Source organism: Giraffa tippelskirchi, chromosome 9 (assembly GCF_054371585.1).
Source record: "Giraffa tippelskirchi isolate mGirTip1 chromosome 9, T2T-mGirTip1v1.2.pri, whole genome shotgun sequence".
Taxonomy (NCBI): Eukaryota; Metazoa; Chordata; class Mammalia; order Artiodactyla; family Giraffidae; genus Giraffa; species Giraffa tippelskirchi.
The window spans coordinates 42,338,202-42,351,183 of NC_137283.1; the positions used below are offsets into that span (position 1 = coordinate 42,338,202).

A 12,982-nucleotide genomic window follows, 5' to 3' on the forward strand; every position below is an offset into this window, starting at 1 on the left:
CGGACCCACTTCCGGGGAGGGAGGTGCCACCTGTCTTGGAGTGCAGCCCCTTTCCCTCCACGTGTCTTCCCCTCGGGCGCGTTCGTCGGGGGTCGCAGCACCACCAGTCACTTCGAGGCGGGGAACCCGGCTTTGGGCGCGCGGGGCGGTGGCTGCGGTTTCGGGCCCCTCGGGCCCCCGTGCTCGTTGCCGCTTAAACTAAGCGGCTCGAGGATCCAGGGATAGAGGAGGGGGAGGCGGACACCGTGGGGTTAAGGCGAACTTCGGGCCCTCGTAGCCAGAGAGGAGCAAGCGTTTTCTGAGTGTGGAAGTTTTTACTGAGTCGAGTTCCCATGGAAGTTCCTTTGCCACGAGGAAGAACCGCGCTTGCTGTATCAGCGGCCTCATCAAGGGCTTAAACGTTGATGAAACTGAGTGGCTTGTTCCTCGAGGGCTCTCCATTTAATGCCTAAACCAGCTTGCCTCCAGGACTGGGCAAGGATGCGAGAACTGCCAAGCGGTGGTTGTCTTGGGTGAACTATCAGAAACTTATTTTTAAGCACTTCATGCACTGCCCCGGTGTTATCACCTTCTACCCTAGGGTGTGGAAGAGTTTTGCTATGACTGGGCGTCAGCTGTGTAGTCTTGCGCAGGTTACTTCGCCTGCTCATGCCTCAGTGTCCTCATCCGTATAGTGGAGATGATAATAGTACAAACCTTAAAAGGTTGTGTAAGATTTAAGTTTTTATTGTAGTGCCTGGTGCAAGGTAAGTTCTCCCTCGGTTAACTGCCTTTCTTGTTACTATTTTGACTGACATTAACAGAGCACCCCCATCCTTAACTCCGCAGTGAGCTAGGTGAGCAAGCTCTCCACACTTCCCCGTTTCCTGATAAGGACCTGAATTATTTACACAGTAGCTGTGGTGTCCCCTTCCGCCTTGAAACACTTGGGCTTTGCATTAACACTTCCTATGCTTAACCAGCCTTGTTCGAAATGTTATCTCAGAATGTGAGATTACAGATGACCTTTGTCAAGGACAGTCCTGGAAAATGGGGTCTTGGACCTTCTCTGGAGGCTCTGGAGTGCTGTGGGATGTTTCCCTCGCTGGAGTGGAGTGGATAAGGTTTCACTAGGACTTCTTCAGGCCTTGGTCCCCCTGACAGGCTGACATCTTCTATCAGACATAGAAGAGATAGTGTGGGAGTCTACTTATGGGTCTGAGGAACTGATCTTGTCCCCTCTCTTTCATTTATTCACCTCTAACAGGTTGTCCCTTCCATCAGTGGGGTGCTCCTGGGCTGAACCAGTTTAGTTTTTTCTTGTAACGGTGGGAACCACAGACAGACGTTCTGAACCTGGGGCTCTAAGAACCTTCTGAAATACACATGACATGCTTGGAGCACAGGTGTGTAGTTTTTCAGAGGGTTCTCTTTACATCGTATTCTACAAAAGGCCCTCATCTCCCAAATGTGGGCCCTGAACCCCAGGTGGGAAGATGGGAGTTATGGTTCCCTATACAAGACAGGCCCACTTTTTTATGGAGTCAAGATGTCAGCATTACCTCTGTCCCTGTAGGTAGAGGTGCACACATACTCCTTTGTGCCCTTGCTCAGAGCACACTTGCCAGTGGAAAGTTCAGAGTCAAATCAGCTCTGCCTTGACGTGAGAAAATCTGATAAAGAAGTCAGTAGGGAAAGAAGGCAGGTGGGGGTGAGGGGAAATATGTGTTTAGGGCTTGTGGTGGGGCCTTTAGGATAGGGTGCAGTTGATGAATATTTGAACTCAACTTGTCAGGAGACTTCTCAGACTTCTCTTTTGCACATGCTTTTCCTTCTGCTGAGCACACTCTTTCACCACCTTTTCTCATGTCTGGCAGTTTCGTGCCATTTAGCTCAGATGTTTCCTCTGTAGAAAAGTTTCCCCTGACAACTTTGTCCAGAGCAGCCCCTTCTCTGTCAGTTTCTGTCATGTTTCCCCATTTTTTAAAATTAATTTTATTTTTGGTTGCACTCGGTCTTTGTTGCTGTGTGAGGACTTTCTCTAGTCACAGAGAGAGAGAGGACTACTCTCTAGTTGCAGTGTGCAGGCTTATTGCAGTGGCTTCTCTTGTTGCAGAGCATGGGCTCTAGGTGTGTGGGTTCAGGAGTTGTGGCACATGGGCTTAGCTGCTCTGCAGCATGTGGGATCTTCCCAGACTAGGGATCCCCTGCATTGGCAGGCGGATTTGTATCCTCTGCACCACCGGGGAAGTCCCGTATTCCCCTATTGTATTTTACTCTTGGAGCTTGCCTCAAATGGTTTTCCTCATGTATCTGCTCATGGGTTTGTTGTCTTCGTCCACCCAGAAGAACATAGAATCCTGTTGCCCTTGTCCCTGCTCCACTCTGGCCCCTGGCCCACAGTAAGTGCTCACTAAATGTCTGTAAGGGACAGCGCGAATTGAGTATCCACTAAGGGAGGCTTGTGGAGGCTGGAGAGGTTTAGGAGTCGTGAAATGCAAAGGAACTGGCCAATAGGAATGCCAGTCTACAGCGTGACCTTTGAGGTCACATAGTTCAGCCTGCAGTCTAAACCATCTCCACAGCACCTCCTCCTAGTTACTGCTTAACCCAAGCTTGGATCCTCCAGTGAAGGGAACTCGTTGCCTCCTGAGAGAGCCTATTCCTGTCAGAGAACGATGTGGGATGCAGAGAAGGGGATGTCATCCCCATACCCCCTCGGACGATGAGGAGAGGTGCATGCTACTGCTCCAGTTTTTCTGGTCCATGTTGCGTCCGGATCCTTTCCTCCATCACCATCCATCCCAGTGAGCTGCCTCTATTTCTCTGCCGTCACCAATGTTCCTGAGCCCCGACCAGAACGCAGTGTGTGCTCCTGAATCAGAAGTCACTGGAGGGAGCCTGAGGCGAAGAGGCATCAAAGAACACTGCAGTGTCTGGAAACCTTCGAGGCCAAGCTCTATCGTTCAGGCTCCTGTAACTCACTGGGCAGCAGGGGTGGGTGGCTGTGAGGTATGGGGCTCTGTTTCTTTCATTCTTTTTGTTCTTCTTTGAGATTTGTCCAGTTAATTCCTCAATCAGTTTATTAATTATAGTCCTAGCTATATTTTTAAAAGATTAATCCTTGGACCCATTACCTTGATGGTTTGTAAGGATATCGCCTGATTCATATCACCTCACACAAACAGGTTGAAACTTGAGTGAAAACAAAATGTTTATATATATGATTCTAATTTATTGAGTAAGTTCCAGTTTCTGCGGGAGGTCACCAGTGTGGTGAGTGGAGCGGGGTCCACTGTGGAGAGGTTTGGAGGAAAACTTTGCTTTTTTCCCCATGTACCTTAGCCACTTAGCTCAGCTAATTTACTTCACTTATTCAAGAATCACTTATGGAGGGAGTGCCCTGGCACTGGACACACAGCCATCAAGGAAACGAACACCGCTTCTCCCTTCAGAGTTCACATCGCAGGGGTGAAGATGGGTAATAGACAACTAGACCTATGCTAAGATGCCAAGGGGTGTGGCCAGTGTGATGAAGAAGGTGAAACTGGGTAAGGGGATTCAGAGTAGCTGGGACGGAGGCAGAGTTGCTTCTCTGAGGAAGCAGCATTTGAGGGGAAACTCATTTGAAAGAGGGAGCAGCCATGTGGGTGTCTTGGGGAAGACCACTCTGTACATATGGATATGGTCTGTCTCCCTGGGGAAGGGAGAGAGGAAATGAGGCAATATGGGCAGAACATCCCCCACCCTCTCTCCAGATCTTAGCAGGTGGCTAGAGTAAGATCTCAGCAATGTGTGCGCTCCTGGTTGACCAGAAGGCTTGTGTCTTTCTTTTCTAGAGGGTGGGACCTGGAGAAGTGATGTTCCTGAAACTGCTGCCTGGGCAATGAGCATGAACCTTGGGGGCTTGATGCAAGATTCTCATTGGTTATAGCTCTGTGTGTGTGTGTGTGTGTGTCTGTGTGTCTGTGTGTGTGTGTCTGTGTGTCTGTGTGTGTGTCTGTGTGTGTGTGTTGGAATATACCGTGGAAAAGGAACGAACGTAGCAGCCTTCAGTAAATGCCAGTTAATCTGAATGGCTGGGCCTTGTGCCGCTGAGCCCTGCACCAACATCTTAATACATCTATGTGTGTCACATACCCTCATTTTCCAGACCAGAAAACGGAGATGTGGAGTGATGAATAACTTGCCAACTGTGTGTCTTCTTGGGCCTCTCGTCAGTTGTACTGAGAGAGATGGAGGTGAAGAGAATCTTCCTGAATATCTGTTCAGTGACATGAAGAGAGAGAGGTGTTTTAAGTATCTTAGGCCTCTCTTGGGTGCACATCCCTGGAATGTCAGCTCTGGGTGGCGGAGCGAGTGCTCAGCCCCTGGCTCAGTGAGGGCTTGTTGGGACATTTGGTGGGTGCGCCAGAGTCTCTGGTGGCCATGGAGTAACAAGGCTAGAGGAGGTGATCACTTTCATTTCCCAGGTGTCTCCTGACTTTTTCAAGGTGAAGCACAAGTTTTCAGGGCAGAACTGGACATGGGTCCCAAGTCAAAACAGGAATGCTCAGAAAGAGAGGCTGGGGCTCGTGGCCAGAGTTGGAGGACAGAGGAGGCAGCTTGGTGTCTCTCCTGGCTCAGCCAGCTAAAGAGCAAGCTAGTTAGTTACCAGTCCAACTTGGCTCCTTATCCCAACACCTCCATTTCCAGCCAGCATATAGTAACTTTATGGGTTTGAATTTGCTGGTAGAACCCCAAGCTCTGAATTCAACTCCAATTCTGAGCTCCATAATATTTTCCTGGAAACTGGAGCGGAGTACTGACTTGGCTTTGAAGCAGATTGAAATGTCTGGAGGTTGTAGAGATGGGAGTTAGGGTCTTGTGTTCCAGTCTCTGCTTCAGTGTTAACCAAGGGAGTGACCTTGGACAAGGTGCTTAACCTCTCTAAGCCTGTTTCAGTGAACCAGTGAAGTTGCTCAGTCATGTCCAACTCTTTGCAATCTCATGGACTGTAGCCTATCAGGCTCTCCATCCATGGAATATTCCAGGCAAGAGTACTGAAGTGGGTTGCCATTTCCTTCTCCAGGAGATCTTCCCAACCCAGGGATTGAAGCCAGGTCTCTCACATTGCAGGCAGTCGCTTTACCATCTGAGCCACCAGGGAAGCCCCCAAGCCTGTTTGCCCATCTGTAAAGTGAGGTAGTGCTTGCCTGTACCTCAGAATTTTGCTCTGAGGATTAATTGAAAAGATATTTGCAAAGTGCTTACCCCCATCACAGCCCGCATGTTGGGGGGGGGGCTTGCTGGGGTCATCATCTGGTACTTAGGATTGACCCAGGTCACTCTATCACTTCTTCGTGCTCCTGTCGAAAAGGTATGCTCAGACACACTGGAAGTTCTTCATTCAGATTTGGGGACTTCAGTGGTGTGGATGTTATTCTTTTTGGAGACCATCTTATTAGACAAATCTGGATAATGGAGTTGGCAATCAGTTTATGGTGAGACAGAGGCCAAGCTGAACTGCTGCCGAGACCTCTTGCCCAATTATAACCCCCCATTCTCTCCCAGCAGTACCCCACGTCCTCGTGGCCGTCAATCTCTGAGGGGCACATGACACCTTTGGAACTTGGCTGCTTCAACTCACTGTTCTGATTCACCTTCACCCCATGTCCCTACTGGTTCCTGTAATAGAATGAACCTGACATCCCCCAAACACCCCAGAAGCTTTTCCACTTTCAAATCTTTGCTCCTGCTATTCCCACTACTTGGGATGCTCTTTCGCTCTTGTCCACTTTCACAGATTTCCTCACTACCCAACTCCAGTGGCCTCTTCCTTTTTCTTCTGTTTTGGCTAGAAAAATTCTCTTTTGCATGGCATGCCCTGATTATTTCTTAATACACAGAAAAGCAAGCAAATCAGAAATTGTAGAGTAAATAATGCAGTTCCACCTCCCTCATCCCAGGCTTACATCCAGAAAGAACATTTATGATCAACTGGCTGTGTATTTCTCTTACAGTCTTACATAACAAGTTTGTACCTGTGTGTATTTTTTTAAAAGGCTAGTCAATGGCACCCCACTCCAGTACTCGTGCCTGGAAAATCCCATGGACAGAGGAGCCTGATAGGCTACAGTCCATGGGGTCTCTAAGAGTCGGACACGACTGAGCGACTTCGCTTTCGCTTTTCCCTTTCATGCACTGGAGAAGGAAATGGCAACCCACTCCAATATTCTTGACTGGATAATCCCAGGGATGGTGGAGCCTGGTGGGCTGCCGTCTATGGGGTCGCACAGAGTCGGACACGACTGAAGTGACTTAGCAGCAGCAGCAGCAACATAATCACTTATTTTGTATGTATTCTTCTCTGGTCTTGTTTTTTTTTTTTTTTTTTTTCCATTTAACCATGTGTCCAAGAGCACCTTCTCTGTCCATATGCCCTCTTGTTTTTATCTGCCCTGGCTCTCACCTTCCCCTGGAAGAGTGTACAAATTTATGTGGAAATGGATTTTCACTTCTCTTAGGTATATACCAAGCAGTGGAATTGCAGGTCATATGGTGACTCAATGATTAACATTTTGAGGAACTGCCGAATGTTTGTCTTGTGGCTGTACCATTCTGCAGTCCCACCAGCAGTGTGTAAAGGCTCCAATTACTCCACATCCTCACCGATGTTTACCACTGTTCATCTTCTTGATCATTGCCGTTCTAGCGCAGGTGAAGTGATCTCGTTGTGGTTTTGATTTTCATTTTCCTTATGGCTAGGGGTGTTAAATATGTTTTTTAACTTTATTTTTTAGAACAGTTTCGAGTTTATAATAAAATTGAGAGGAGGGTACAGAGATTTTCCCCTTGCTCCCTGCTCCCACACATGCCTAGCCCCCATTATTATCAGCATCGCTCACCGGAATGCTACATTCATCACCAAGGATGAACTTGCAGTGGCACTTAATGAACATCTAAATTCTATAGTTTGCCTAAGGGCTCATCACTCTTGGTATTCTACTTTCAGTGGATTTGGGTAGATGTACAATGACGTATATCCATCTTAACAATATCATGCAGAATATTTCACTACTGTAAAAACCCTCTGTGCTCTACCTGTTTATACCTTCCTCCACCCCTGCCGTATTCACTGGTCTTTTTGTTGTCTGCACAGTTTTGCCTTTTCTAGAATGTCATACTGTTGGAATCGTACATGGTGTATCCTTCTCGTTTTGGCTTCTTTCCCTTAGTAATATGAATTTAAGATTTCCCATGTCTTTTCATGAATTGGTAGCACATTTTTAGTGCTGAATGACGTCCCTTTGTCTAGGTGTATCCCAGTTTATTTTTCCCTTTACCTACTGAAGGCCATCTTGGTTGCTTCCAAGTACTGAAAATTATGAATAAAGCCTCTATAAACATCTCTGTGCAGGTTTTTGTGTGGGCATAAGCTTTCAGCTCTTTTGGGTAAACACCAGGGAGTGGCTCACTGATAAGGGTGTCCTTAGTTTTTGTTTTTGGCTGTGCTGGGTCCTTATTGCTCCACGCGGTCTTTCTCTAATTGTGGTGAGCTGGGAATGCTCCTCGCTGCGGTGCATGGGCTTCTCATTGCAGTGATTTCTCTCGTTGTCAGCATGGGCTTTAGGCACATGGCCTTCAGTTGTCTGTCTTCAGTAGGTGTGGCTGGAGTGTGCTCCAGAGCAAGGGCTCAGAAGTTGTGGCGCACGGGCTTTGTTCTGCAGCACATGGGATCTTCCCAGACCAGGGATCAATCCAGGGATCGATCCACGTCCCCTGCACTAGCAGATAGATTCTTAACCCCCAGATCACCAGGGAAGCTCCAGTGTGTTTAGTTTTTTAAGAAACCTTCAAACTGTCTCCCAAAGTGGCTGTACCATTTTGCATTCCCACCAACAGTATATGAGAGAGTGCCTGTTGCTCCACCTGCTAGTCAGCATTTAGTGTTGTTAGTATTTTGGATTTTAGCCATTGCCATAGGTATGTAATGGTATCCTCCTTGCTATTTTACTTTATGTTTCCCTGTTGTCAGATGATGATATGTAGCATCTTTTCCTATGCTTACTTGCCATGTGTGTATCTTCTTTGTTGAGGTGTCTTTTAAGGTCTTTGGGCCATTTTTCATTCAGATTGTTTCTTATTATTCAGTTTTAAGAGTTCTTGGTATATTTTGTGTAATAGTCCTTTATCACTTGTGTCTTTCACAAATACTTTCTCCCACTCTGTGGCTTATCTTCTTTTACTCTTGGTATTATCTATTGCAGAGCAGAAATTTTTTTAACTTTATGAAGTCCAGGTTATTAATTATTTCTTTCATGAATTGTGTTTTTGGTGTTGGATCTATAAAGTCATCACCATTACAAGGTATTCTAGGTTTTCTGCTGTTTTATTTTTTCGGAGTTTCAGACATTTGCATTTTACAAGGTCTGTGATATATCTTGAGTTAATTTTTGTGATGGATGTGATGTCTATGTCTAGATTTTTCTTTTTGTATGTGAACATTCAGTTGTTTCAGCACCATTTGTTGAAAAGATGGTCCTTGCCGCATTGTACTGCCTTTGTTCTTTGTCGAAGATCTGCTGCTGCTGCTAAGTCGCTTCAGTCGTGTCCGACTCTGTGCGACCCCATAGACGGCAGCCCACCAGGCTCCGCCGTCCCTGGGATTCTCCAGGCAAGAATATCAGAGTGGGTTGCCATTTCCTTCTCCAGTGCATGAAAGGTGAAAGTGAAGTCGCTCAGTCGTGTCTGACTCTTAGCGACCCCCTGGACTGCAGCCTACCAGGCTCCTCCGTCCATGGGATTTTCCAGGCAAGAGTACTGGAGTGGGGTGCCATTGCCTTCTCCTTGTAGAAGATCAGTCGACTGTATTTATGGGGGTCTATTTCTCGGCTCTCTGTTCTGTTCCATTGATTTTTTTTTTTTGTCTCATCTTTTGCCAATACTGTGCTGTTTTTATTACTGGAGCTTTATAGTAAATGCTGATGTCTTGTAGCATCAGCCCTCCAACTTTGTTCTCCTTCAGTATTGTGTTGATTGACTATCTTTTAATGTGCTTATCAGCCATTTGTATATCATCTTTGGAGAAATGTCTGTTCAGTTCTTTTGCTTATTTGAAAAACTGGGTTGTGTTTTTACTATTAAGTTATAAGGTTCTTTATGTATTCTAGATTCAGTCCCTTATCAGATAGATACATAGTTTTTCAGTATTTTCTGCCATTCTTTGGGTTGGTCTTTTCACTTTCTTGATGGTGTCCTTTGAAGCACAAGGTTTTAATTTAGGTGAAGCCAACTTACCTATTTTTCTTGTGTTGCTTCTGCTTTTGGTGTCTTAACTAAGAAACCTTTGCCTAATCTAAGATCATAAAGATTTATGCCTAAATTTTCTTCTAAGGATTTTATAGTTGTAGCTCTTATATTTAGGTCTTTGATCCATTTTGGGTTAATTTTTGTGTGTGGTGTGAGGTAGGCCAGTACAGCTTCCTTCTTTTGCATGTGGACACCCTGTTGACCCTGCACAGTCTGTTGAAAAGACTACTCTTCTATTGAATTGTTTTAACATGCTTGTCAGAAATCAGTTAGTCACAAATGTGTTTATTTTTGCATTCTCAGTTCTAGTCTGTTGATCTATATGTCTGTCCTTATCATACTACCATTATCAGTACTGTCTTGATTACTACACCCTTATAGTAAGTTTTGAAATCAACAATTATGAATTCTTTCAACTTTGTTCTTTTCCATGATTGGTTTGGCTCTTTTGGGTCCCCATATGAATTTTAAGATCAGCTTGTCAATTTCTGCAAAAAAGACAGCTAAGTATTTGACAGGGGTTGTACTGAGTCTGTAGTCAGTGGTAAGTTTGATGATCTCATCAATACTCCATCCAGTCCAGAAATACTTTTCCTGGGTGCGTCACTCACCTCCACCAATGGTTGTCTTATGGGGACACACTCAGAGGCCCACCCTTCAGGCTGCACAGACAAAAATCCAGGAACATTGCATCTTTTTTCATTGTTGAAGAAAGTGACACCATACAGTTTAGTGTTTAAGGCTGAAGACCTTGGATAAAACATTTAATACCCGATTTTGTGGAATGGGAGTGCATCTGGCACTGACCAAACATACTACAGACCTGCTCCCTTTACTCTGAGGGTGTGATGAAGATCCCCCCTAATTCTCCCACCTCCATGCCTTGAGAAGTGTGGTGAGAACTAAGGACTCCATACCCTGGAGTTACCAGGGAACGGTGGAAGGCATTGGAGTAAGGCTGCATTTTAACTTGTTTTATCTACTAGGCAAATAGATTGCATTTAATGGGAGGGGTTTTGCTGCTAAAGCAATTCCTCCCTCCCCTCATCATAGTTTGAAGAATGGAATAAAAATAAGAACGGAATACTATCACATATTAAAAGATTAGTTTACACCCCTACACGCACTTATGTGTTCCAGATGTAATGCCTTGGCACAAGTCCAAGGTTGTATTCTCACAGAAGAAGAAATAAAAAGCACACCACCTACATGTGCGTCTGTAGGAACTTGGTTTTCTGAATTTAAGGAACAACCCGGGGACTCCATTGGAAACTGCAAATCCACTCACACCACAGCTTACTCTCAGCTAGGGCAAGGAGCTCCATTTTAAACAAAACAGTGCTAATGCATGTGTGTGTGTATTTGTGTTTGTCTGTGGTGGGGGATTGGAGTTGTTTATCACTGTTGTTACAAAAAAGTTTAGGGTGAGTTTTTCATTTTTGTAGGGGAAAAACTTACATGTAATAGAAATTATTTTGAGATCTTCAAAATCTAAGCTCCTTTGGTTTAACAGATTTCCTTTACCTAAGCTGTTAGAACAGTTCATAGGGATTTCATTTCCATTCTTAAGTGAGGGGTATGTGTGCCTGCATGTGTGGTTGGAAAGTTAGGGGGAAAACACAGTGACATAACCCAGCCCCCAAACAAGGAAGCACGTTACAGAGCTGAGGTTCCAGCCTCAGAAGGTGCAGCTTAACTGACCTTATGTAACCTCTCTTTATGACACATCTCCTGGGGGGTTGGGGTGGGGGAGAGAACTGTGTCTCTCCAGCATGGCTTTAATTTTACAAAAGCCCTGTGCAGCCTTGCGGACTCAAGTCGTTTTCTTAGCAAATCACATTTCATGTGTTCTGGGTTGGGCAGGGCCTCACTAATCCTTGGCCAGCATTGTGAGTCAGAAAATATTTAAATGACCGCCTGAGTCCTTTGAGGAGAGAGAATTGGCAAGTTAACTTAGGGAGCTGGAGTGACTCTTAAGCAGCATTGCAGGAAACAGGTGTAAAATTGACACCAATGTTAGCAACTTTCTTTTACTGTACTAGTAAAGAAAGGCGTATTACCTTTTAGAGTGAGATAGTAATAACAATGCTACCAAATTTTATTGAGCACTTACTATATGGTGGAATCTGGCTTTTCACACTTGTTTTTCACTGTGACCCATTGTAAGACAAAAATCTAAACAGTCTGTGTGTAACCTGTTCTCTGTGTGTGTGTGTATGCACACATATCTAAAACAAATTTGGTAACACAATACTCACCCTATGTATGTCTAGTGTCCTCTGATAATTCTTTCCTACATTAATGAATTTATGATATTTTTAACAAATGATGGTTGTGAGACCCACTAAATTTATTTCACTAATAGGGCAGAAACCTACTATTTGAAAAACACTGCTACACAATTTACTTTGTGTTTTATATGTACTATCACATTTATTTCTCACAGCAAACTCATGGAGGGGATATTATATATCCCCATTTTATATATAGAAAAAAAAGGCACACAGAGGTAACTTGCCCAGGGTCACCCTGTGAATGATAGTGGAGCTGGACTTGAACCCAGAAAGATCCGTACTGTTATCAATTCAAAGGAATATGGTGTAACTTAGTATCCTAATGAGTTGCTATACACTGAAAAAAAGTAGCCATAGAAAGGATACAAAATTATTACCACTCCTATGACATATAGTTGCATTTAAAATTAATGTAACCACTTTGATGGGTTTGATCAATATATAGACAGACATTATTTTTCCTAGATTTGCGGTATTTTGTGGGTTTTTTCTTTATCTTTTAAATCATGTAATGACTTGACATTTTATGAAAGTATTGGTTGTAAGAGATGATGTCTGATAGAAATTCAGTTATTTTAGGAATGTATTAGGGTTCTCCATAGAAACAAAATCAACGGTATACAAAAGTCTGTAGAATATTGTATAACAGTGTATAATGTATCAGTACCTGATGAACTATGGACGGAGGTTCGTGACATTGTACAGGAGACAGGGATCAAGACCATCCCCAAGAAAAATGCAAAAAAGTAAAATGGCTGTCTGAGGAGGCCTTACAAATAGCTGTGAAAAGAAGAGAAGTGAAAAGCAAAGGAGAAAAGGAAAGATATACCCATCTGAAAGCAGTGTTCCAAAGAATAGCAAGGAGAGATAAGAAAGCCGTCTTCAGTGATCAGTGCAAAGAAATAGAGGAAAACAATGGAATGAGAAAGACTAGAGATCTCTTCAAGAAAATTAGAGATACCAAGGAGACATTTCATGCAAAGATGGGCTCATTAAAGGACAGAAATGATATGGACCTAACAGAAGCAGAAGATACTAAGAAGTGGTGGGAAGAATACACAAAAGAACTGTACAGAAAAGATCTCCATGACCCAGATGATCACAATGGTGTGATCACTCACCTAGAGCCAGACATCCTAGAATATGAAGTCAGGTGGGCCTTGGAAGCATCACTGTGAACAAAGCTAGTGGAGGTAATGAAATTCCAGTAGAGCTATTTCAAATCCTAAAAAATGATGCTGTGAAAGTGCTGCACTCAATATGCCAGCCAATTTGTAAAACTCAGCAGTGGCCACAGGACTGGAAAAGGTCAGTTTTCATTCCAATCCCAAAGAAAGGCAATGCCAAAGAATGCTCAAACTACCGCACAATTGCACTCATCTCACACGCTAGTAAAGTAATGCTCAAAATTCTCCAAG

General features: G+C 44.4%; 1 protein-coding gene across 7 annotated transcripts in view; it reads left to right on the plus strand.

Moving 5' to 3' along the window:
• Positions 1–12,982, plus strand: part of ARHGEF3 (Rho guanine nucleotide exchange factor 3) — a 331,638-nt gene that overhangs the window by 14,634 nt on the left and 304,022 nt on the right. The window contains exon 1 of one of the 7 annotated variants that reach the window (XM_081524829.1): positions 217–746. The exons of the other annotated variants lie outside the window; for them this stretch is intronic. The gene's annotated coding sequence lies outside the window, so the exon portion shown is untranslated. Of the gene's footprint in view, positions 1–216; positions 747–12,982 lie in introns of those variants that run through there. 7 annotated transcript variants of the gene reach the window in all.